The 25,658-nt window shown below is 48.9% G+C and overlaps 1 long non-coding RNA gene across 1 annotated transcript; it reads right to left on the bottom strand.

Moving 5' to 3' along the window:
- Positions 1-1,108: 1,108 nt before the first annotated feature.
- On the bottom strand, positions 1,109-25,652 carry LOC146041680 (uncharacterized). Its single transcript, XR_014463541.1, has 3 exons — positions 25,624-25,652; positions 14,371-14,430; positions 1,109-1,567 (listed from the first exon to the last, which is right to left on the bottom strand). It is a non-coding gene; the product is annotated as an uncharacterized LOC146041680 (long non-coding RNA).
- Between the last annotated feature and the right edge of the window lie 6 nt (positions 25,653-25,658).

Raw genomic sequence — 25,658 nt, 5'->3', positions numbered from 1 at the left:
GGGAGGGAGAATGACATCATCTGATAGGGGAGGGAGAATGACGACATCATCTGCTAGGGGAGGGAGAATGACGACATCATCTGCTAGGGGAGGGAGAATGACGACATCATCTGCTAGGGGAGGGAGAATGACATCATCTGCTAGGGGAGGGAGAATGACGACATCATCTGCTAGGGGAGGGAGAATGACAACATCATCTGCTAGGGGAGGGAGAATGACGACATCATCTGCTAGGGGAGGGAGAATGACGACATCATCTGCTAGGGGAGGGAGAATGACATAATCTGCTAGGGGAGGGAGAATGACATCATCTGCTAGGGGAGGGAGAATGACATCATCTGCTAGGGGAGGGAGAATGACAACATCATCTGCTAGGGGAGGGAGAATGACATCATCTGCTAGGGGAGGGAGAATGACGTCATCTGATAGGGGAGGGAGAATGACGACATCATCTGATAGGGGAGGGAGAATTACATCATCTGCTAGGGGAGGGAGAATGACGACATCATCTGATAGGGGAGGGAGAATGACATCATCTGATAGGGGAGGGAGAATGACGTCATCTGATAGGGGAGGGAGAATGACATCATCTGCTAGGGGAGGGAGAATGACGACATCATCTGCTAGGGGAGGGAGAATGACAACATCATCTGCTAGGGGAGGGAGAATGAAGTCATCTGCTAGGGGACGGAGAATTACATCATCTGCTAGGGGAGGGAGAATGACATCATCTGCTAGGGGAGGGAGAATGAAGTCATATGCTGTGAAGATCGGTGTCCTGAGGAAAAAAACATTTGATGGTGAGGAAAAAACAAATAATTTTTCCCTAAACGCACGGATGTGAATGCATGTGCATCCGTACACATCCAATCACAAACCGAGCGCAGCCGTTCACAAGGTGGGATCTCGCTGGTGCGGGCCGGAGCAACAATTCATCACAAAGCGGCTGGATTCGGACCTGTGCGTACATGCCTGAATCGGGCTCCAAGTGCTAAAGCTTAAAACGCGGCCAAGTCTCTAAAAATACCATTGTCCGAGGTTTAACCCACAGCCCCATATGTACTAAGCTCCTGGATGCAAGTCCATCCAGAACCTGGAACCTGTAGGCAACGCCATCTGTAGATTGTGTTGTCTAATATAACCCTAAGGGTTTGTTTCTGTGCTCTGCATCGAGAGTCTTCCAATCAGATCCCTCTCAGTGTCCCTGCAGTGCACTCGTCAAAGGACACATCCGCGGAAGGACTCCTGGGTCAAGGACCACAAAGTCCTTGTATCGCAAAGGACCGCTCTGATCAGGAGAGCTATCTTGTGTTATTTAAATTTCATTTTTAGGTACATAGAAGTGTCGTCAATGGCGGTATTTACACTATAGGTGGCGGGATCCACTATGCAATTCTGCCCCAAATATGTTCCCTACCATCAGATTAATTTTGTTTTTGCAATTTAAAAATAAACAACAAAAAGACTCTATTTTCCGTACACATCTTGTGACGTTCAGGCTGATGTCGTAGAAGGCCGATATCGTCTTCTCCAGCGGACATTTCTAGCGTTTCTCAGAGCTGGGGACCTGGAACACAATGAGATCAACATTCTAATTGTGAGACTGTCAGGCGATTATACCTCCGTGATTCATTCTGGGCCTCAGAGAGGAAAATCCCTTGCTGGGCAATAACACTACATGTAATCATTCGGCGATGTATGCCACAACAGTTCATTCTGGCACTTTTAGTGAGTGGCAAATGGTTTCCCTGGCACTCACCAGCCAGCAGTACCAGGAGGTGCCCAGTAATAGCCAGGAGTGAGGGACCATCAGTTATTTGCATCCCGCCTAGGCAAGCCTACTCAATGCTGAGTAACCTGGACATAGGGGAGGGGAAAGAAGGTCTTTTTTTAAATGGGTGAGGTATAACAGATTGATAATGTTATGGTCGACTTTCATTATGTTGACATCAAACAGCCGGAATGCATTCGGTTGACAATTGCATGTCGACTACATCAACAGTGTTGATCTGTCATCAGGATACCCTTTTTTATATATAGGCTGCATTATCTGAGCCATGACATGCGTGACACATATTACCTAGGTCTACGGTTTTGAAATGATCGAAGATGATCAATGGCGCAGCTAGAACGTTTTCTCCCCCCTGCTAAAATATATTCCAGCGGTTTGGCCTCTAGCGGTACAATTCCCTAGGAATCATGTGAATCTCCAACAACATGTGCAGGTTTAACCGTTGACCGCCTTCATGATAGTGCAGGTATAGATGTAACTATTTGTGGGGCATGTGTATGATAAAGGTGGAGGGTGAATTTACTAAGATGGGAGTTCTACTGAAGATGGGACGTTGCCCATAGCAACCATAGTAACATAGTCGTACTTTAGGTCTAAAGAAGACATACGTCCATCAAGTTCAACCTTTTACAGGACCCGTTAGAGGTTGTTGTCTAGATGTTTAATCCCCATTTGAAATTTTTTGCTGGGGGGCATGTGAGCCTCTGGGTTTTGTCCCCCCCGGTGTGAAAACAGGGGTGTGGCCTCAGGGGATGACACACAATTATAGTCCAAGCCCCATCTATTCCCCGCGGGTGGCAGCAGGAACTCCCAACTGCCGACCCCCCCCCCCCCCCCCCGCCGCAGGACATTGCTGGCCCCGGGCCTCAGGAACAGTATAGTGTGCTGAAGTGCAGCAGTAGCGGAGACGAGCCATGCAACCGTACACTAGTTGGGGAGGTAGGGTGCTCAGGTGTTGTCATTGACTCCCCCCAAAAAGGTGAAAAACATGACTCTCTGCTGTTGACCTAAACATGGGGCTTAATTCAGGTTAGATCGCACGGCTGTCAATTCACTCGCCAATTATTGATAGACTGCACATGCGAACATCCCATAACTGGCTGTTTTCTGGGAGTATCAAGGAATGCGCAGGCATGCCCAGGTGTATTAGGTGAAGTCATGTGACGTCAGCTCCGCCCCCAATCAGCCTGATTCTATCACAGCCGCTGAGTAACTCCTGGGCTACGCACACACTGCACACACTGGGGAATCATTATGTGACAGTGCCCCTGTACGGTGTGGTGCAAGATGGTGTACCTTACTCTGGAGCTGGTGACGGCTTCTGGATTTTTCGCGGCTTCTGCTGGAGAACCTGTGGCAGGGAATGGCACAACCCAAGGGACCCACAGAAGACAACGCTAAACATTTAGCAGCAACTGAAATTTATTTAAAGAATACGTAGTGCAATCCTGCTGCTCTTTCCTCACATAACTGCGTAAACATCACACTTACAATAACGACTGTATGAATGGGTGAATGAATGAATATCTCTGCAACACTAACTAGTAACCAATGACCACCTCAGTCCGTTTCAAGGGTCAGACTGTACTGGTCATGAGCATTCCTACCTACGGTACCGTAACACTAAACACTGGTGCAATAAATGACAGTTCTACATAAAATGACAGTCAGCAAAAATATTATAATAAAGACAAGGGTAAAGAGATTTACTTCAAAGACTGGTATTTCAAAACAAGATGACTTTACCGGTGTAATAAAGAATGTCCACAAGATGGCGCCAGGCACCTTATATATGCATACTACACGATAGTCCCAGATAGAGTACAAGGTCCCACGAAGTCAAATCCTCACTCTGAATTAGGCCCTAACAGTGTGCACACTTATCTACATAGACCCACAACAGGGTAACTCACAAAACAATCCCCATGAAAGAGGGGCAGGCAGATTCCCGTTTCCTGGGGTAACCTCCTGTACTCAGGTAACAACAGGCTTTGGAAGCTCTATGCAAAATAGGGAGCTTTCGCCAAGGGAGTCTCTCAAGGGGCCTCCTCTCCAGGTGCTGGGTAGGGGTGTCCCTGGAACTGGGCCTCAGCTGGGTTCTACGCAGGTTGGCACATGGGTGGGTCAGCCAAGGGGGACTGGGTACCTGTGATTACTGCTGCTGATGCTGGCTCCAGCCAGTAACGATTGCTTCCTCTCAGCAGCTGTCTCTAGCATCCAGGGTCTGTGGGGTCACTGCTCTGCTTTGATGCTTGTCTCTCTCTCTCTCTCTTCCCCTTCCAGCCGGGCACCGGCTATCAATCACTGCCTTGGGTCTGTGGCTGTGTGCTGCAGCTCCTCTTTTAGTCTCTCCTGGCTGCTGCACTTCACGCTGCCCAGCTCTGGCTACTGGACACACACTACACAGTGTCTCCTCTCTGGCAGCATGTGTATCTCTCCTCTCACGCTGCTGCAGACTTCTCTCTCTCATCAGTTCCTGCACAGCTGACCTCTGACCTCCTCTTCACGCTCCCTCAGCCAGCTAATCAGGGGGGTGTCAGGTTCTCTGCACGTGGATGTGAGCTGGGTCTGTTAACCCCTCACATCCCTGCAGTGTCTATGAAGCTGCAGTCTTTCCTAATAGCAGCATTGGCTGCCATTAAACCTTTTTGAGGGCACAGGGGCACTCAGAGTGGATTGCCACATACCTCCCTGCTGGAAATTTGCCTGTCCGCAGGCAACTGTACCAGGACCAATAAGTTCCAGGCAAAGTCCTGTCAATGTCCATGACAAAGTATTTAAACGCTAAATGAAAACAGGTGTGAACAATTATACATTACAAGTATCACTACCTTCCTATCTAATGTGGGCTCCCCGGGTCAACCATCCCTCCGCCACAGGACTCCATCCCTCTGTGGTCCAGCTTCTCCACTGCTGTCAACGGATGGCGCCCACTCTCACGACTTGCACTCAGCTTTAGGCACGTCTCGCCTCTCGATCTTGCCTCTTCGACCTCTGTATTGCTTGCTGGATTCTGAAGGCGAATTCTTCTCCAGAGATGGTTGTGTACTCGCCGTAGGTTGCAGGCTTCCCATTGATGAAACAGGTCTCGGCCTTTTCATCTCTCTCTGCTGGTTCTATCTTGGCCTTGGGTTCAGGCAACGGTATAGCTGGTTCCACTTCTGATGGCTCCACGGTCTCTGTCACGGCCATATGGACCACAATTTTGGAGTTTCTCTCTGGTTCAGCCATTCTAAAATTTCTTGGCCCTAGGTTCGCCGCTCGGTAATTGGCATCGTCCATCCTGGGCACATACTCCCGCGTCGGCTCTGGAAGTTGAGGCCTGGTTGCTTCTCGCCAGTTCTGATGGACTGCCTCACTCCGCACGACCGGTTTCTTGCTTGACTTCGTGATGTCAGGTTCTGGTGGGCGGGGCATCTGTCCTGGTCGAGGAGGGTTGGCATTAAATCGGTCACTCTCGCCATTTACTTCCCTCAGTTCAGCTCTACTTCCGCTGTGGCTGTACTCTTGCTGGTAGTACGGTTGGGGCTCTCTATGACTTGTATAGTGTGCTGGGGTGCGTCTGTTACGTAGCACCGGTGTTCCTTTCGGTCCAGTCACGTTGGCGGCCTTGGTGCCTTTCTTACCGCTTGTCAATTCGAATTCTACGGCCTCACCGTTGCTCAGGCTCCGGAAGCTGTTTTGGGGGTTGGCATGCTGGATGGCGGTATAGTGGACATACACGCTATGGCCAGTGTCTGTGCGCTTAATGAATCCATACCCACGTGGTACATCAAACCATAGGACACGACCTGTAATTCTTCTTGGGCCGGTTTGCGGCCTATCGGTCATCTGCATTCCACAGGACGCTCTCGTCGTATTCTGGAACACTGCCGGTGGACCGCCTCTCCCGTGTCTTCTCGTGGTCTGTGGGCACACAGTGACCTGGTCGGTGGGTCGTCGCTCCAACCTCCATCGGGGATTCCGCTGGTGTCTGTACCTTCTATCAAGTTCACGTCGCCATCTTCTATATTCATCTTCCTCCCGTTCTCGACGCATTTCACGGATTACCTTAGTCGCCTCCTTGATTTGTTCTATCATGGTCTCGATAGCGTCTGGACCTACTTGGGGTGGTGGACTGGCGGTTGTCCGCATCTCCTGAGGTGCTGCATATTGCGATCGCCACATCTCGTCGTTCACAGGGGTCTTTGCAATCCTGTTCGTAGACGCCAAGTGTGACAGTGCCCCTGTACGGTGTGGTGCAAGATGGTGTACCTTACTCTGGAGCTGGTGACGGCTTCTGGATTTTTCGCGGCTTCTGCTGGAGAACCTGTGGCAGGGAATGGCACAACCCAAGGGACCCACAGAAGACAACGCTAAACATTTAGCAGCAACTGAAATTTATTTAAAGAATACGTAGTGCAATCCTGCTGCTCTTTCCTCACATAACTGCGTAAACATCACACTTACAATAACGACTGTATGAATGGGTGAATGAATGAATATCTCTGCAACACTAACTAGTAACCAATGACCACCTCAGTCCGTTTCAAGGGTCAGACTGTACTGGTCATGAGCATTCCTACCTACGGTACCATAACACTAAACACTGGTGCAATAAATGACAGTTCTACATAAAATGACAGTCAGCAAAAATATTATAATAAAGACAAGGGTAAAGAGATTTACTTCAAAGACTGGTATTTCAAAACAAGATGACTTTACCGGTGTAATAAAGAATGTCCACAAGATGGCGCCAGGCACCTTATATATGCATACTACACGATAGTCCCAGATAGAGTACAAGGTCCCACGAAGTCAAATCCTCACTCTGAATTAGGCCCTAACAGTGTGCACACTTATCTACATAGACCCACAACAGGGTAACTCACAAAACAATCCCCATGAAAGAGGGGCAGGCAGATTCCCGTTTCCTGGGGTAACCTCCTGTACTCAGGTAACAACAGGCTTTGGAAGCTCTATGCAAAATAGGGAGCTTTCACCAAGGGAGTCTCTCAAGGGGCCTCCTCTCCAGGTGCTGGGTAGGGGTGTCCCTGGAACTGGGCCTCAGCTGGGTTCTACGCAGGTTGGCACATGGGTGGGTCAGCCAAGGGGGACTGGGTACCTGTGATTACTGCTGCTGATGCTGGCTCCAGCCAGTAACGATTGCTTCCTCTCAGCAGCTGTCTCTAGCATCCAGGGTCTGTGGGGTCACTGCTCTGCTTTGATGCTTGTCTCTCTCTCTCTCTCTTCCCCTTCCAGCCGGGCACCGGCTATCAATCACTGCCTTGGGTCTGTGGCTGTGTGCTGCAGCTCCTCTTTTAGTCTCTCCTGGCTGCTGCACTTCACGCTGCCCAGCTCTGGCTACTGGACACACACTACACAGTGTCTCCTCTCTGGCAGCATGTGTATCTCTCCTCTCACGCTGCTGCAGACTTCTCTCTCTCATCAGTTCCTGCACAGCTGACCTCTGACCTCCTCTTCACGCTCCCTCAGCCAGCTAATCAGGGGGGTGTCAGGTTCTCTGCACGTGGATGTGAGCTGGGTCTGTTAACCCCTCACATCCCTGCAGTGTCTATGAAGCTGCAGTCTTTCCTAATAGCAGCATTGGCTGCCATTAAACCTTTTTGAGGGCACAGGGGCACTCAGAGTGGATTGCCACAATTACATGGTGAGCAGCTGTTATCTGGGAGTGTCAGGTAATACGCAGGTGTGGCCAGGTGTATGAGGGGAAGTCATGTGACGTCAGCTCCGCCTCGATCAGCCTGATTCTATCACAGCCGCTGAGTAAGTCCTCGGCTACACACACACTGCACACACTGGGGAATCATTACATGGTGAGCGGCTGTTATCTGGGAGTGTCAGGTAATACGCAGGCGTGGCCAGGTGTGTGAGGGGAAGTCATGTGACATCAGCTCCACCCCCCGATCAGCCTGATTCTATCACAGCCGCTGAGTAAGTCCTGGGCTACGCACACACTGCACACACTGGGGAATCATTACATGGTGAGCGGCTGTTATCTGGGAGTGTCAGGGAATACGCAGGCGTGGCCAGGTGCATGATGGGAAGTCATGTGACGTCAGCTCCGCCCCGATCAGCCTGATTCTATCACAGCCGCTGAGTAAGTCCTGGGCTACACACACACTGCACACACTGGGGAATCATTACATGGTGAGCGGCTGTTATCTGGGAGTGTCAGGTAATACGCAGGCGTGGCCAGGTGTGTGAGGGGAAGTCATGTGACATCAGCTCCACCCCCCGATCAGCCTGATTCTATCACAGCCGCTGAGTAAGTCCTGGGCTACGCACAGACTGCACACACTGGGGAATCATTACATGGTGAGTGGCTGTTATCTGGGAGTGTCAGGTAATACGCAGGCGTGGCCAGGTGTGTGAGGGGAAGTCATGTGATGTCAGCTCCGCCCCCGATCAGCCTGATTCTATCACAGCCGCTGAGTAAGTCCTGGGCTACACACAGACTGCACACACTGGGGAATCATTACATGGTGATCGGCTGTTATCTGGGAGTGTCAGGGAATACACAGCTGAGATCAGGTGTGTGAGGGGAAGTCATGTGACGTCAGCTCCGCCCCCGATCAGCCTGATTCTATCACAGCCGCTGAGTAAGTACTGGGCTACACACAGACTGCACACACTGGGGAATCACTACATGGTGAGCGGCTGTTATCTGGGAGTGTCAGGGAATACGCAGGCGTGGCCAGGTGTGTGAGGGGAAGTCATGTGACATCAGCTCCGCCCCCGACCAGCCTGATTCTATCACAGCCGCTGAGTAAGTCCTGGGCTACGCACACACTGCACACACTGGGGAATCATTACATGGTGAGCGGCTGTTATCTGGGAGTGTCAGGTAATACGCAGGCGTGGCCAGGTGTGTGAGGGGAAGTCTTGTGACGTCAGCTCCGCCTCCGATCAGCCTGAATCTATCACAGCCACTGAGTAAGTCCTGGGCTACACACACACTGCACACACTGGGGAATCATTACATGGTGAGCGGCTGTTATCTGGGAGTGTCAGGTAATACGCAGGCGTGGCCAGGTGTGTGAGGGGAAGTCATGTGATGTCAGCTCCGCCCCCGATCAGCCTGATTCTATCACAGCCACTGAGTAAGTCCAGGGCTACACACACACTGCACACACTGGGGAATCATTACATGGTGATCGGCTGTTATCTGGGAGTGTCAGGGAATACACAGGCGAGATCAGGTGTGTGAGGGGAAGTCATGTGACGTCAGCTCCGCCCCCAATCAGCCTGATTCTATCACAGCCGCTGAGTAAGTACTGGGCTACACACAGACTGCACACACTGGGGAATCACTACATGGTGAGCGGCTGTTATCTGGGAGTGTCAGGGAATACGCAGGCGTGGCCAGGTGTGTGAGGGGAAGTCATGTGACATCAGCTCCGCCCCCGACCAGCCTGATTCTATCACAGCCGCTGAGTAAGTCCTGGGCTACGCACACACTGCACACACTGGGGAATCATTACATGGTGAGCGGCTGTTATCTGGGAGTGTCAGGTAATACGCAGGCGTGGCCAGGTGTGTGAGGGGAAGTCATGTGACGTCAGCTTTGCCCCCGATCAGCCTGATTCTATCACAGCCGCAGAGTAAGTCTTGGGCTACACACCGACTGCACACACTGGGGAATCATTACATGGTGAGCGGCTTTTATCTGGGAGTGTCAGGTAATACACAGGCGTGGCCAGGTGTGTGAGGGGAAGTCATGTGACGTCAGCTCCGCCCCGATCAGCCTGATTCTATCACAGCTGCTGAGTAAGTCCTGGTCTACGCACACACTGCACACACTGGGGAATCATTACATGGTGAGCGGCTGTTATCTAGGAGTGTCAGGGAATACGCAGGTGCTGCCAGGTGCATGAGGGGAAGTCATGTGACGTCAGCTCCGCCCCGATCAGCCTGATTCTATCACAGCCGCTGAGTAAGTCCTGGGCTACGCACAGACTGCACACACTGGGGAATCATTACATGGTGAGCGGCTGTTATCTGGGAGTGTCAGGGAATACGCAGTCGTGGCCAGGTGTGTGAGGGGAAGTCATGTGACATCAGCTCTGCCCCCGATCAGCCTGATTCTATCACAGCCGCTGAGTAAGTCTTGGGCTACGCACACACTGCACACACTGGGGAATCATTACATGGTGAGTGGCTGTTATCTGGGAGTGTCAGGTAATACGCAGGCGTGGCCAGGTGTGTGAGGGGAAGTCATGTGATGTCAGCTCCGCCCCCGATCAGCCTGATTCTATCACAGCCGCTGAGTAAGTCCTGGGCTACACACAGACTGCACACACTGGGGAATCATTACATGGTGAGCGGCTGTTATCTGGGAGTGTCAGGGATAATGCAGGTGTGGCCTGGTGTGTCATGGGAAGTCATGTGACGTCAGCTCCGCCCCGATCAGCCTGATTCTATCACAGCCGCTGAGTAAGTCCTGGGCTACGCACAGACTGCACACACTGGGGAATCATTACATGGTGAGTGGCTGTTATCTGGGAGTGTCAGGTAATACGCAGGCGTGGCCAGGTGTGTGAGGGGAAGTCATGTGATGTCAGCTCCGCCCCCGATCAGCCTGATTCTATCACAGCCGCTGAGTAAGTCCTGGGCTACACACAGACTGCACACACTGGGGAATCATTACATGGTGAGAGGCTGTTATCTGGGAGTGTCAGGTAATACGCAGGCGTGGCCAGGTGTGTGAGGGGAAGTCTTGTGACGTCAGCTCCGCCTCCGATCAGCCTGAATCTATCACAGCCACTGAGTAAGTCCTGGGCTACACACACACTGCACACACTGGGGAATCATTACATGGTGAGCGGCTGTTATCTGGGAGTGTCAGGTAATACGCAGGCGTGGCCAGGTGTGTGAGGGGAAGTCATGTGATGTCAGCTCCGCCCCCGATCAGCCTGATTCTATCACAGCCACTGAGTAAGTCCAGGGCTACACACACACTGCACACACTGGGGAATCATTACATGGTGATCGGCTGTTATCTGGGAGTGTCAGGGAATACACAGGCGAGATCAGGTGTGTGAGGGGAAGTCATGTGACGTCAGCTCCGCCCCCAATCAGCCTGATTCTATCACAGCCGCTGAGTAAGTACTGGGCTACACACAGACTGCACACACTGGGGAATCACTACATGGTGAGCGGCTGTTATCTGGGAGTGTCAGGGAATACGCAGGCGTGGCCAGGTGTGTGAGGGGAAGTCATGTGACATCAGCTCCGCCCCCGACCAGCCTGATTCTATCACAGCCGCTGAGTAAGTCCTGGGCTACGCACACACTGCACACACTGGGGAATCATTACATGGTGAGCGGCTGTTATCTGGGAGTGTCAGGTAATACGCAGGCGTGGCCAGGTGTGTGAGGGGAAGTCATGTGACGTCAGCTTTGCCCCCGATCAGCCTGATTCTATCACAGCCGCAGAGTAAGTCTTGGGCTACACACCGACTGCACACACTGGGGAATCATTACATGGTGAGCGGCTTTTATCTGGGAGTGTCAGGTAATACACAGGCGTGGCCAGGTGTGTGAGGGGAAGTCATGTGACGTCAGCTCCGCCCCGATCAGCCTGATTCTATCACAGCTGCTGAGTAAGTCCTGGGCTACGCACACACTGCACACACTGGGGAATCATTACATGGTGAGCGGCTGTTATCTGGGAGTGTCAGGGAATACGCAGGTGCTGCCAGGTGCATGAGGGGAAGTCATGTGACGTCAGCTCCGCCCCGATCAGCCTGATTCTATCACAGCCGCTGAGTAAGTCCTGGGCTACGCACAGACTGCACACACTGGGGAATCATTACATGGTGAGCGGCTGTTATCTGGGAGTGTCAGGTAATACACAGGCGTGGCCAGGTGTGTTAGGGGAAGTCATGTGATGTCAGCTCCGCCCCCGATCAGCCTGATTCTATCACAGCCGCTGAGTAAGTCCTGGGCTACGCACACACTGCACACACTGGGGAATCATTACATGGTGAGCGGCTGTTATCTGGGAGTGTCAGGTAATACACAGGCGTGGCCAGGTGTGTTAGGGGAAGTCATGTGATGTCAGCTCCGCCCCCGATCAGCCTGATTCTATCACAGCCGCTGAGTAAGTCCTGGGCTACGCACACACTGCACACACTGGGGAATCATTACATGGTGAGCGGCTGTTATCTGGGAGTGTCAGGTGATACGCAGTCTTGGCCAGGTGTGTGAGGGGAAGTCATGTGACATCAGCTCTGCCCCCGATCAGTCTGATTCTATCACAGCCGCTGAGTAAGTCCTGGGCTACGCACAGACTGCACACACTGGGGAATCATTACATGGTGAGCGGCTGTTATCTGGGAGTGTCAGGTAATACGCAAGCGTGGCCAGGTGTTTGAGGGGAAGTCATGTGATGTCAGCTCCGCCCCCGATCAGCCTGATTCTATCACAGCCGCTGAGTAAGTCCTGGGTTACGCACAGACTGCGCACACTGGGGAATCATTACATGGTGAGCGGCTGTTATCTGGGAGTGTCAGGTAATACGCAGGCGTGGCCAGGTGTGTGAGGGGAAGTCATGTGATGTCAGCTCCCCCCCGATCAGCCTGATTCTATCACAGCCGCTGAGTAAGTCCTGGGCTACACACACACTGCACACACTGCACACACTGGGGAATCATTACATGGTGAGCGGCTGTTATCTGGGAGTGTCAAGAATAATGCAGGTGTGGCCTCGTGTGTGATGGGAAGTCATGTGACATCAGCTCCGCCCCGATCAGCCTGATTCTATCACGGCCGCTGAGTAAGTCTTGGGCTACGCACACACTGCACACACTGGGGAATCATTACATGGTGAGCGGCTGTTATCTGGGAGTGTCAGGTAATACGCAGGCGTGGCCAGGTGTGTGAGGGGAAGTCATGTGACGTCAGATCCGCCCCCGATCAGCCTGATTCTATCACAGCCGCGGAGTAAGTCTTGGGCTACACACAGACTGCACACACTGGGGAATCATTACATGGTGAGCGGCTGTTATCTGGGAGTGTCAGGGAATACGCAGGCGTGGCCAGGTGTGTGAGGGGAAGTCATGTGACATCAGCTCCGCCCCCGACCAGCCTGATTCTATCACAGCCGCTGAGTAAGTCCTGGGCTACGCACACACTGCACACACTGGGGAATCATTACATGGTGAGCGGCTGTTATCTGGGAGTGTCAGGTAATACGCAGGCGTGGCCAGGTGTGTGAGGGGAAGTCATGTGACGTCAGCTCTGCCCCCGATCAGCCTGATTCTATCACAGCCGCAGAGTAAGTCTTGGGCTACACACAGACTGCACACACTGGGGAATCATTACATGGTGAGCGGCTGTTATCTGGGAGTGTCAGGTAATACGCAGGCGTGGCCAGGTGTGTGAGGGGAAGTCATGTGACGTCAGCTCTGCCCCCGATCAGCCTGATTCTATCACAGCCGCCGAGTAAGTCTTGGGCTACACACAGACTGCACACACTGGGGAATCACTACATGGTGAGCGGCTGTTATCTGGGAGTGTCAGGGAATACGCAGGCGTGGCCAGGTGTGTGAGGGGAAGTCATGTGACATCAGCTCCGCCCCCGACCAGCCTGATTCTATCACAGCCGCTGAGTAAGTCCTGGGCTACGCACACACTGCACACACTGGGGAATCATTACATGGTGAGTGGCTGTTATCTGGGAGTGTCAGGTAATACGCAGGCGTGGCCAGGTGTGTGAGGGGAAGTCATGTGACGTCAGCTTTGCCCCCGATCAGCCTGATTCTATCACAGCCGCTGAGTAAGTCCTGGGCTACGCACACACTGCACCCACTGGGGGATCATTACATGGTGAGCGGCTGTTATCTGGGAGTGTCAGGGAATAAGCAGGCGTGGCCAGGTGTGTGAGGGGAAGTCATGTGATGTCAGCTCCGCCCCCGATCAGCCTGATTCTATCACAGCCGCTGAGTAAGTCCTGGGCTACGTACACACTGCACACACTGGGGAATCATTACATGGTGAGCGGCTGTTATCTGGGAGTGTCAGGTAATACGCAGGCGTGGCCAGGTGTATGAGGGGAAGTCATGTGACATCAGCTCCGCCCCCGATCAGCCTGATTCTATCACAGCCGCTGAGTAAGTCCTGGGCTACACACAGACTGCACACACTGGGGAATCATTACATGGTGAGCGGCTGTTATCTGGGAGTGTCAGGTAATACGCAGGCGTGGCCAGGTGTGTGAGGGGAAGTCATGTGATGTCAGCTCCGCCCCCGATCAGCCTGAATCTATCACAGCCACTGAGTAAGTCCTGGGCTACGCACACACTGCACACACTGGGGAATCATTACATGGGGAGTGATTGCGAATGGACTTGCAGCAAATCACACGGCATGCTAAGCAATTTGCAGGATTGAATGGGGTGAGGAAGTGTATACCTAATCGCAAGGTTGTGCAAATTAGCAGCCCTGCGATCATGTCTGAATCAGCCCATTGTCTGTGAGCTACATCCCACCCTGTGGGTCTTATATAGTAGAGTTTAAGCAAGAACAGGAAATATTTAATTCATAAAAATGGGGGAATACTAATATCTTACTCACCAAACAGCGTCACAGCGCAGAGCACCAGGGTCAGCAGCCCGGATACAATCACCTCCCAAGCTGCACCAGAAGAGAAAGGAGACAATGAAGCACTTTATAGGTGTAATGAAGTCCATGGTAATTCTACATCCACCTTGTATTACACATCAAATGGTTTGTTGTTCTAATATCGCTACAATCTGATCTATTATCACTGGAAGATAGAGGCCATATGTACCATATGTAACACACAAGCTGGATAAATGGCCTGGTTTCATCGTGTGACTGTCAGTCTGGATTCCAACACCGATGGCTATTCTCCCTCGTGGGGGTCCACGACCCCCATAGAGGGAGAATAGAATAACACTGTGCCAGCATTGTGGCAAGCGCAGCTTCATTGCTCTCACCCCGCTGTCAGGCGGGATTCCGACATCGGACTAATGACTGTCGGAATCCCGACTCTCGTGTGTTATACCACACCCGTTTCATCTACAGCAGGCATGTCCAAGCAGTGGCCCTCCAGCTGTTGTGAAACTACAAGTTCCATCATGCCCTGCCACAGTTTTGCTATTAGGGAATGCTATACTTATGGCAAGGCATGCTGGGAAGTATAGTTTCACAACAGCTGGAGGGCCACTGTTTGGACAAGCCTGGTCTACAGGTTTCAGACACTTATTTGTTAAAGTGATAATGGTGATCTCTAGGTAGGACCTAGGCAATGAATGCGCAGCGATGACCAAAAGCCAGCCCCCGTGTAACACCCAGGCTATGAATCATGCCAAAGGTTACAATTTACAGAAAAATATTAGGGAGTCTAATAATACAGCTGATGGTGGTAATCTTTTTTCTTTTCCAGTTGGTGTATACCGTGCACACATATTAACCCCTTCCCGACATTTGACGTATATATACGTCATGGCCGGGATGTACTTCCCGAGACATGACGTATATATACGTCATGACTTTAAACTCTCCCCGCGTCTATAGACGCGGTGACAGTTTAAACATGTCTGCTGTCCCTGACAGCAGACATGTCCCTGCATGCCCAGGGGTGGCTGCGATGCCGCCCCCCGTCGGCGATCGCTGTGATTGGCTGTTCAATGTGAACAGCCATTCACAGCATTTTCCTGTGTTACCGGCGAATCAGACGCTCGGTAACACAGGTATCAATCACCGCCGGGTGTGAGGGGGCATGAGGGGGTCACCGGTGATGACGACACCTCACCCCACCTGCCCCCAAGGCTGTGATTGGTCCGTCGGACCGACGGACCAATCACAGCCATGGCGCGTCATTTAAACTAATGGTGACTGCGCTGCAGACGCAATTCCGGTCTGGAATTGCGTGCAGAGCGGTCACCGCGCCAATCTGTCGTGATATACTGACCTGAACCTTGCCTGATACTTACCTGATCACCGCTGATCACCGCTGGTAGCGTGCTGCCAGCAGCTGGATGCTTCCTGGATCTTGTGACTTCCTTTGTGCTGCTGCTGCAGTGTCATAGAGTCACAGATAGTGATAGATAGTGAGAGATAGTGAGAGATAGTGACAGAGAGTGATAGAGAGTGATAGAGAGTGCTATATTTTGTGTCTGCTGCACCCCCTTTTGTGCTGATCACTATATCTGTGCTGATCAGCAACTTTTTGAGGGTGCAGAGGTTTTTTTTTATATATATATACCTGTCAGTTGCACCAAAGGTTGTGCTGCCTGTGCAACTGACTGCTGCCCCCCCCTGCTGCCCCCCCTTTTGTGCTGATCAGTTTAAATTAATTAACTGATCAGCAACTTTTTGGGGGTCCAGTTTTTTTTTTTTATATATATATACCTGTCAGTTGCACCAAAGGTTGTGCTGCCTGTGCAACTGACTGCTGCCCCCCCCCCCCCCTTTTGTGCTGATCAGTTTAAATAAATTAACTGATCAGCAACTTTTTGGGGGTCCAGGTTTTTTTTATATATATATACCCTGTCAGGTTGCACCCACAGTTGTGTGCCTGCTGCCCCTCACTGCTAATCAGTGTTGCATCACTGCATCACTGATCTGCAGTTTTTTTTTTGGGAGAGTGCAGTGGGGTTTTGTTTTTACACCCACGTTGCTTTTGTGGGTGTCCTGTGGCCGCTGAGCGCTGATCAGTGACGTACAATCACTGAACAGCATTTTTGGCACAGGCTTGATATAATTTTTTTTCAGCAGTTTTTTTAAATTGTTTTTTTTTTGGAGAGTGCTGTGGTTTATTTTTTTAAATTGTTTTTACACCCACGTTGCTTTTGTGGGTGTCCTGTGGCCGCTGATCAGTGACGTACATCACTGAACAGTATTTTTGGCACAGGGTTGATATAATTTTTTTTCTGCAGTTTTTTTAAATTGTTTTTTTTTTGGAGAGTGCTGTGGTTTATTTTTTTTAAATTGTTTTTACACCCACGTTGCTTTTGTGGGTGTCCTGTTGCCTTTGAGCGCTGTTCAGTGACGGACGTTACTGACCAACATCTGTGCTAAATTTTTGGCGCAGGACCTTTTTTTTTTTTTTTTTAACCCCTTCAATTTTTTTTTTTTTATTGGGATCAAATTCCTGTATAAAGTATTTTTTTTCTGCACTACATACACACTACACACTACATACCCCCCGTGTTGAAATAAAGTTTGTACCCCCCCTACACTATACACGTGTTGAAACATTACACTTACAGAAACACAAAAATAAAAATGGCATCCCAAATGTCATCCCAAATGTCATCCCAGTCATCCAGAAGAATGTATTCAGCGGAGGAGGCATATGCCATGCTTGCCTCTGACTCTGACACAGCCAGTGATGCAAGCGGGGAATTTGAAGGATTTGTCTTAAGCTCCTCTTCCTCCTCTGGTGATGAGGGACCCCCTCAAAGACGCCCCCGTAGAGCAGCTGAGACCCCCCCCCAAATGATTGATCCCGTATGGACCCCACCACCAGACAATTTTGAGCCCCAGGTTCCTGAGTTTTTGGCCATCCCAGGAATCCAATTTGATTCAACAGGTCTCAGAGAAATTGACTTTTTCAAATTATTTTTCTCTGATGATTTTATAAATTTAATGGTGGACCAAAGTAATTTATATGCCCAGCAGTTTATTGCTCAAAACCCCACGTCATCATTTGCTAGGTGGACCCCTGTAGATGCAGTAGAGATGATGACGTTTTGGGGTCTGGTGTTACATATGGGCATAGTAAAAAAGCCAGAAATTAGGCAATATTGGAGTACAGATGTTCTGTACAGCACCCCATTTTACCGTATGGCCATGACTCGGACTCGTTTTGAGACAATCCTTAAATTTTTACATTACACCGATAATGCACAGTGCCCACCCAGAGATGATCCCACCTTTGACCGGCTATTCAAAGTCAGGCCGGTCATTGATCATTTCAGTGCCAAATTTGCAGAGATGTACATCCCTGAAAAATTTATTTGTATCGACGAGTCCCTTATACATTTTAAAGGAAGGGTTAAATTCTGCCAGTACCTTCCCAATAAGAGGGCAAGGTATGGCATAAAAATGTATAAGCTGTGTGAAAGCACCTCAGGGTACACCCACAGGTTTAGGGTATATGAAGGGAAGGATTCAACAATTGAACCGCCAGAATGCCCCCCCTCCCTCGTAGGTGTTAGTGGAAAAATTGTCTGGGATTTAGTGCACCCCTTCCTGGATAAAGGTTATCACCTCTATGTGGATAACTTTTACACTAGCATCCCCCTGTTTAAGGCCCTTGGTTCAAGAGGTACAGCAGCTTGCGGTACTGTGCGCAAGAACCAAAGAGGCCTCCCAAAAACGCACATTGCCCAAGTACTGAGAAGGGGTGAAAGCAGGGCACAATTCACCGAAAATATGTTGTTGGTCAAATATAAGGACAAGAGGGATGTCCTTATACTGACAACAATTCATGGAGACAGTACCACCTCCGTCCCTGTACGAGGTACCAGTACCCACACCTCAAAACCTAATTGTATCCTAGATTACAATAAGTACATGGGCAGAGTGGATCTTTCAGATCAGGTACTGAAGCCGTACAGTGCCCTGCGGAAAACAAAAATCTGGTACAAGAAGCTGGCCGTGTATATCATCCAGATGGCACTGTATAATGCTTACGTGCTATTCCGTTCTACCAGCCAGAGGGGGACATTTATGCACTTTCAAGAGGAAGTCATAAAGGGCCTAATATTTGGGAACCAGCAGGCAGAGGGCCCCAGTACTTCTAGTACTGGCCCCCGTATTGTACCAGGGCAGCATTTTCCTAATAAAATCCCCTCCACTGCAAAAAAGGGCAGGACACAAAAAAGGTGCTAAGTTTGCTATAAACAGGGAATAAGAAAGGATACTATTTTCCACTGTGAAACTTGCCCCGACAAACCCGGCCTATGTATAAAGGAGTGTTTTAAAATATACCACACATCTATGGATTATTAGGTTCATCATTTCACCGTGCTTCGGGGGTCTTGCTAATGCCACATAGCACCCACCATTCATTCCACCAGAATCTGAGCTGCAAAATCCAAAAATCACTCCTTCCCTTCTGAGTCCTGCCATGCACCCAACTGGTATTTTTTGGTCACAAATGAGGCATTGCCATACTCGGGAGAAATTGGGGCACAGATTTTGGGGTGCTTTTTCTCCTTCATACCTTATGAAAATGAAAAATTTTGAGCCAGAACTGCATTTTTGTGTAAAAAAATTTAATTTTTCATTTGCACAGCCCAGTTGTATCAAAATTGGTGAAACCCCTGGGGGTTTGAAATGTACACTATACCCCTAGATGAATTCCCTGAGGGGTGTAGTTTGCAAAATGGGGTCACTTGTGGGGGGTTTCCACTGTATTGGTGCTTTGGGGGTCTTGCTAATGCGACATAGCACCCACCAACATTCCACCAGAATCTGTGCTGCAAAATCCAAATATCACTCCTTCCCTTCTGAGTCCTGCCATTTTTTGGTCACACATGAGGCATTGCCGTACTCGGGAGAAATTGGGGCACAGATTTTGGGGTGCTTTGTCTCCTTCATTCCTTGTGAAAATGAAAAATTTTGAGCCAGAACTGCATTTTTGTGTAAAAAAATTTAATTTTTCATTTGCACAGCCCAGTTGTATCAAAATTGGTGAAACCCCTGGGGGTTTGAAATGTACACTATACCCCTAGATGAATTCCCTGAGGGGTGTAGTTTGCAAAATGGGGTCACTTGTGGGGGGTTCCACTGTATTGGTGCTTTGGGGGTCTTGCTAATGCGACATAGCACCCAACAACATTCCACCAGAATCTGTGCTGCAAAATCCAAATATCACTCCTTCCCTTCTGAGTCCTGCCATTTTTTGGTCACACATGAGGCATTGCCGTACTCGGGAGAAATTGGGGCACAGATTTTGGGGTGCTTTGTCTCATTCATTCCTTGTGAAAATGAAAAATTTTGAGCCAGAACTGCATTTTTGTGCAACAAAATGTAATTTTTCATTTGCACAGCCCAGTTGTATCAAAATTGGTGAAACCCCTGGGGGTTTGAAATGTACACTATACCCCTAGATGAATTCCCTGAGGGGTGTAGTTTGCAAAATGGGGTCACTTGTGGGGGGGTTCCACTGTATTGGTGCTTCGGGGGTCTTGCTAATGCGACATAGCACCCACCAACATTCCACCAGAATCTGAGCTGCAAAATCCAAAAATCACTCCTTCCCTTCTGAGTCCTGCCATGCACCCAAATGGTATTTTTTGGTCACATGTGAGGCATTGCCGTACTCGGGAGAAATTGGGGCACAGATTTTGGGGTGCTTTGTCTCCTTCATTCCTTGTGAAAATGAAAAATTTTGAACCAGAACTACATTTTTGTGTAAAAAATTTAATTTTTAATTTTCACTGCCCAGTTGTACCACAATTGGTGAAACCCCTGGGGGCTTGAAATGTACACTATACCCCTAGATGAATTCCCTGAGGGGTGTAGTTTGCAAAATGGGGTCACTTGTCGGGGGGTTCCACTGTATTGGTGCTTCGGGGGTCTTGCTAATGCGACATAGCACCCACCAACATTCCACCAGAATCTGAGCTGCAAAATCCAAAAATCACTCCTTCCCTTCTGAGTCCTGCCATGCACCCAAATGGTATTTTTTGGTCACATGTGAGGCATTGCCGTACTCGGGAGAAATTGGGGCACAGATTTTGGGGTGCTTTGTCTCCTTCATTCCTTGTGAAAATGAAAAATTTTGAACCAGAACTACATTTTTGTGTAAAAAATTTAATTTTGCATTTTCACTGCCCAGTTGTACCACAATTGGTGAAACCCCTGGGGGTTTGAAATGTACACTATACCCCTAGATGAATTCAATGAGGGGTGTAGTTTGCAAAATGGGGTCACTTGTGGGGGGGTTCCACTGTATTGGTGCTTCGGGGGTCTTGCTAATGCGACATAGCACCCACCAACATTCCACCAGAATCTGAGCTGCAAAATCCAAAAAACACTCCTTCCCTTCTGAGTCCTGCCATGCACCCAAATGGTATTTTTTGGTCACATGTGAGGCATTGCCGTACTCGGGAGAAATTGGGGCACAGATTTTGGGGTGCTTTGTCTCCTTCATTCCTTGTGAAAATGAAAAATTTTGAACCAGAACTACATTTTTGTGTAAAAAATTTAATTTTGCATTTTCACTGCCCAGTTGTACCACAATTGGTGAAACCCCTGGGGGTTTGAAATGTACACTATACCCCTAGATGAATTCAATGAGGGGTGTAGTTTGCAAAATGGGGTCACTTGTGGGGGGGTTCCACTGTATTGGTGCTTCGGGGGTCTTGCTAATGCGACATAGCACCCACCAACATTCCACCAGAATCTGAGCTGCAAAATCCAAAAAACACTCCTTCCCTTCTGAGTCCTGCCATGCACCCAAATGGTATTTTTTGGTCACATGTGAGGCATTGCCGTACTCGGGAGAAATTGGGGCACAGATTTTGGGGTGCTTTGTCTCCTTCATTCCTTGTGAAAATGAAAAATTATGAACCAGAACTACATTTTTGTGTAAAAAAATTAATTTTTCATTTTCACTGCCCAGTTGTACCACAATTGGTGAAACCCCTGGGGGTTTGAAATGTACACTATACCCCTAGATGAATTCCCTGAGGGGTGTAGTTTGCAAAATGGGGTCACTTGTGGGGGGTTCCACTGTATTGGTGCTTCGGGGGTCTTGCTAATGCGACATAGCACCCACCAACATTCCACCAGAATCTGAGCTGCAAAATCCAAAAATCACTCCTTCCCTTCTGAGTCCTGCCATGCACCCAAATGGTATTTTTTGGTCACATGTGAGGCATTGCCGTACTCGGGAGAAATTGGGGCACAGATTTTGGGGTGCTTTGTCTCCTTCATTCCTTGTGAAAATGACAAATTTTGAGCCAGAACTGCATTTTTGTGTAAAAAAATTAATTTTTCATTTTCACTGCCCAGTTGTACCACAATTGGTGAAACCCCTGGGGTTTTGAAATGTACACTATACCCCTAGTTGAATTCCCTGAGGGGTGTAGTTTGCAAAATGGGGTCACTTGTGGGGGGGTTCCACTGTATTGGTGCTTCGGGGGTCTTGCTAATGCGACATAGCACCCACCAACATTCCACCAGAATCTGAGCTGCAAAATCCAAAAATCACTCCTTCCCTTCTGAGTCCTGCCATGCACCAAAATGGTATTTTTTGGTCACATGTGAGGCATTGCCGTACTCGGGAGAAATTGGGGCACAGATTTTGGGGTGCTTTGTCTCTTTCATTCCTTGTGAAAATGAAAAATTTTGAGCCAGAACTGCATTTTTGTGTAAAAAATTTAATTTTTCATTTTCACTGCCCAGTTGTACCACAATTGGTGAAACCCCTGGGGGTTTGAAATGTACACTATACCACTAGATGAATTCCCTGAGGGGTGTAGTTTGCAAAATGGGGTCACTTGTGGGGGGGTTCCTAACTTTTAGCATCTTATGGTGGCTAGAAACCTACATGGTGCCTAAAAAATAATCTCATAAAAAGGAGGCTCCAAAATCAAGTAGGTGCTCCTTCTATTATGAAGACTGTGGTTTGGTCATCGTGCACACTAGGGCCACATATAGGATATTTATGAAAACAAAAGAATTGGGGGAATCAATTTTTAGTCACATTTCTCTAGTAAAATCTACTGTGTTCCTTAGAAAAATGTATTAAATTTTAAAATCTGCAAAAAAAATGAAATTTTGAAATTTCACCTACACTTTGTTTTAATTCCTGTGAAACACCTAAAGGGTTAAAAAACTTCCAAAATGCTGTTTTGAATACTGTGAGGGGTGCAGTTTTTGAAATGGCATCATTTATGGGGGTGTCTCACATACAAGTCCCTCAAAGTCACATCAGAACTGAACTGGTCCCTAAATAAAATCAGTGTTTGAAATTTTCTTGAAAATTTGAGAATTTGCTATTCATATTTTAAGCCTCCTAGTGTCCAAAAAAATTAAAAGGAGGTTGAAATAATGATGGAAACATAAAGTAGACATATGGTCTATGTTAGTTATTAACTATTTTGAGTGGTATGTTTATTTGTCTCATAAGCAGAAAATGTGACATTTTGAAAATTGCTAAATTTTCCATTTTTTTACGACATTTTGGTATTTTTTACAAAAAAACACAGACTGTATCGACCCAAATTTACCACTAATTTGAAGTACAATGTGTCAAGAGAAAACAATCTCAAAATCACTGGGATAAGTGAAAGCAAAAAAAAGTTATCCCCACTTAAGTGATACATGTCAGATTTGAAAAAAAGTGCTCTGTCAGGAAGGCAAAAACTGGCTGCGGCGGGAAGGGGTTAAAAGAATATTACATTTATTAAGTAAGGCACGGAAGTAAATCTTGTACATATTCTCAGCAAATACAATTGAAACAAAACATACAATAAGAACATAGAATTACAATGTCAATTTGCATTAACCGTACACACAAAATAATTATATACAAAAATAGGACATTACTAATAAAATGCATGTAGCTTTCTATGTTCCCCAACTACGTAAGAGTGCGTGCACATTTAGCTTAGTAAAAATAAGAGGTCTCTGACATTTTGTTGCCCGGGTTTTCAATGATACACTGCGGTAAAACAGTCTGACTTGTGCAATAGTGCTGACTTGTGGTAAGCATGGGGTAAGCATGGGGTACTCTCCGTCATACTTTGTAACAGAATATGTAACTGCAGGGGACGTTTGTCACTCTCCTTCAGGACTCCATGTATGTAGTTCAGTGTAAATTGCTAGCTCAGTCTTGTTCTATATCCCTAGCTGTCTCCATGTGGCTATGACTGTATTTATACCTTAAGGTGGGCATACATCGAGCCGATTTGGACCGATTTAGGCCGATTGCGATCAATCGGCCTGATAAATCAGACCAAATCGGTTCTTCATGACATGGGGTCGGGTCCGATGCGTGGTCCCGTGCGTATCGGACCCGGTCCCAGGGGTCGGACCGGCGGGACATACGATGTTTAATAAGATCAGTCGGCGCTGGACAGTCAGTCTCTCTCCACTGTCCAGCGCCGTAGCGGTGAGGAGCAGTGGGGGCGGGCGGCTGGGGAGGAAGCAGCGGGGCGCAGCAGCGCGTTACCAGATCAGTGCTGGGGCGGGTGGCGGTGACAGTCAGTCTCCACTGTCTACTCTAGCTGCTTCATTTATACTGTAGCTTGGAACACTTGTGTAAAATGCTGGACGATGTTACTGCAGACAGCTGAGTCTTTCCCTGAATAAGGACAATGCTGAAAGGTTGGGATGTTCTAAATCCGAAAATACAACCAAAACCACTTACCGAGTTACTGGTTGTATTCCGGTATATACCAAGCTAGTTGTTTATCACTCTCAATTTTATCACTTTTTGAAGCTTGATACATCTGGCCCTCAGCGTGTTTCGTTACATTTCAGTGTGACATAATCTGCGCTGGGAAATGATACTGTGCAGCGTGTGGTTCTGTGACTGCCAACCGTGGAGATTAATGGTAACAGGATCGGGGGGAAGCAGCCATTGCGGAGACATTTGTCATTCTTCCCTCGCTGGTGACATTACTCAGCCCTGAGTCGCGGGACACTAATGACTGGCGACCTCTGACCCCATAATGATTTTGGTGTTAATCCGATGAGTGGTGCTCTGTATGAATCAGGCCCTTCTCGTGTGACTAACAATGGTTTCTTTGCACCACAAATTTAGACACACTGGCGCGCCATGTCAATGCTGAACGGGCAACACCCCTGTACCAGTTACCTGCCACCATTAGCCTAGGCCGGTTTCTGCTACTCTACAAACTCTGTCATCTTCCTTCGGAAGGTGATGTTACTGCTAGGAACCAATCAGAATCAGCGTACCATTTTCTAGGATGCAACAGAGAAATGCAGCGGAGTAGCTAGGACACTGCAGCAGCATTATGGAGCTAGCTCCGCGTGGGCACAGGGTGGTGGCAGATTGTATGCGGTCTAGCCATTCACATGGAATCTGCTACAAGGGACCCAGCAAACATGGCCGCCGCCTTGTTGGAGACAGATGCTAAAGGTCCTACTGGATATCTAGCATCTGTCAGGGGAGTGCAGTGCGTACAATGCTACCTGGAAGGGCCTGGTTCTGGGAATGGTAGCATGCTGTGAGCATGTAACCCCTGGCAACGAGAATATAACCCCCTGGCAACGAGCATAGAAAACCACTGGCAACAAGTATGTATCCTCCTGGCAATAAGCATGTGAAGCCCTGGCAAGGAGCATATAACCCCCTGGCAACGAGCATAGAAATCCCCTGGCAAGGAGCATGTAATGCCCTGGTAGCAACCAATAAGCATGTAACCCTGGCAACAAGCACAGAAACCCCTGGTAAAGAGCCAGACACCCCAGACAACAAGCATGTTGGTAAAATATATATAATTAAATATTTTTGGGGGGCAGGGGGGTGCAAAATGTGTAGTTATGCCACTGGAGAAATGATAGACAGAGTCTGGGATGCTCTGCGTATCACAGGGGATGGGGCTTCGCATAATGAAGGTACCTGGGGTATGAAGGCCCACCAATAGAATGCAGGTGTAGGGGCTCATGTTTAGGGGTGTGGTCAGTCTCCAGTGGGGGTGTGGCCAGCTGCGCATTGGTTTGGCTAGCCATTAGAGCCCAACTTTAATTGATTAGCGCAGAGTATTCATACAGTTGTAACCATTTGACAGTGCATGTGCTCCGCCCCTTAATCTATCTATTCTATTCTATGCTATCCTCCCTGGATCCGAGCTTGGTCATCTGTGAACTCACCTGGTCCGAGCTGTCCAGAACTATCCCCTATGAAG

The sequence above is a fragment of the Crinia signifera genome, chromosome 19 (assembly GCF_055691185.1).
Source record: "Crinia signifera chromosome 19, ASM5569118v1, whole genome shotgun sequence".
Classification (NCBI taxonomy): domain Eukaryota; kingdom Metazoa; phylum Chordata; class Amphibia; order Anura; family Myobatrachidae; genus Crinia; species Crinia signifera.
The sequence above is the reverse complement of the archived record's forward strand: the minus strand, read 5'-3'. Positions and strand labels throughout refer to the sequence as shown.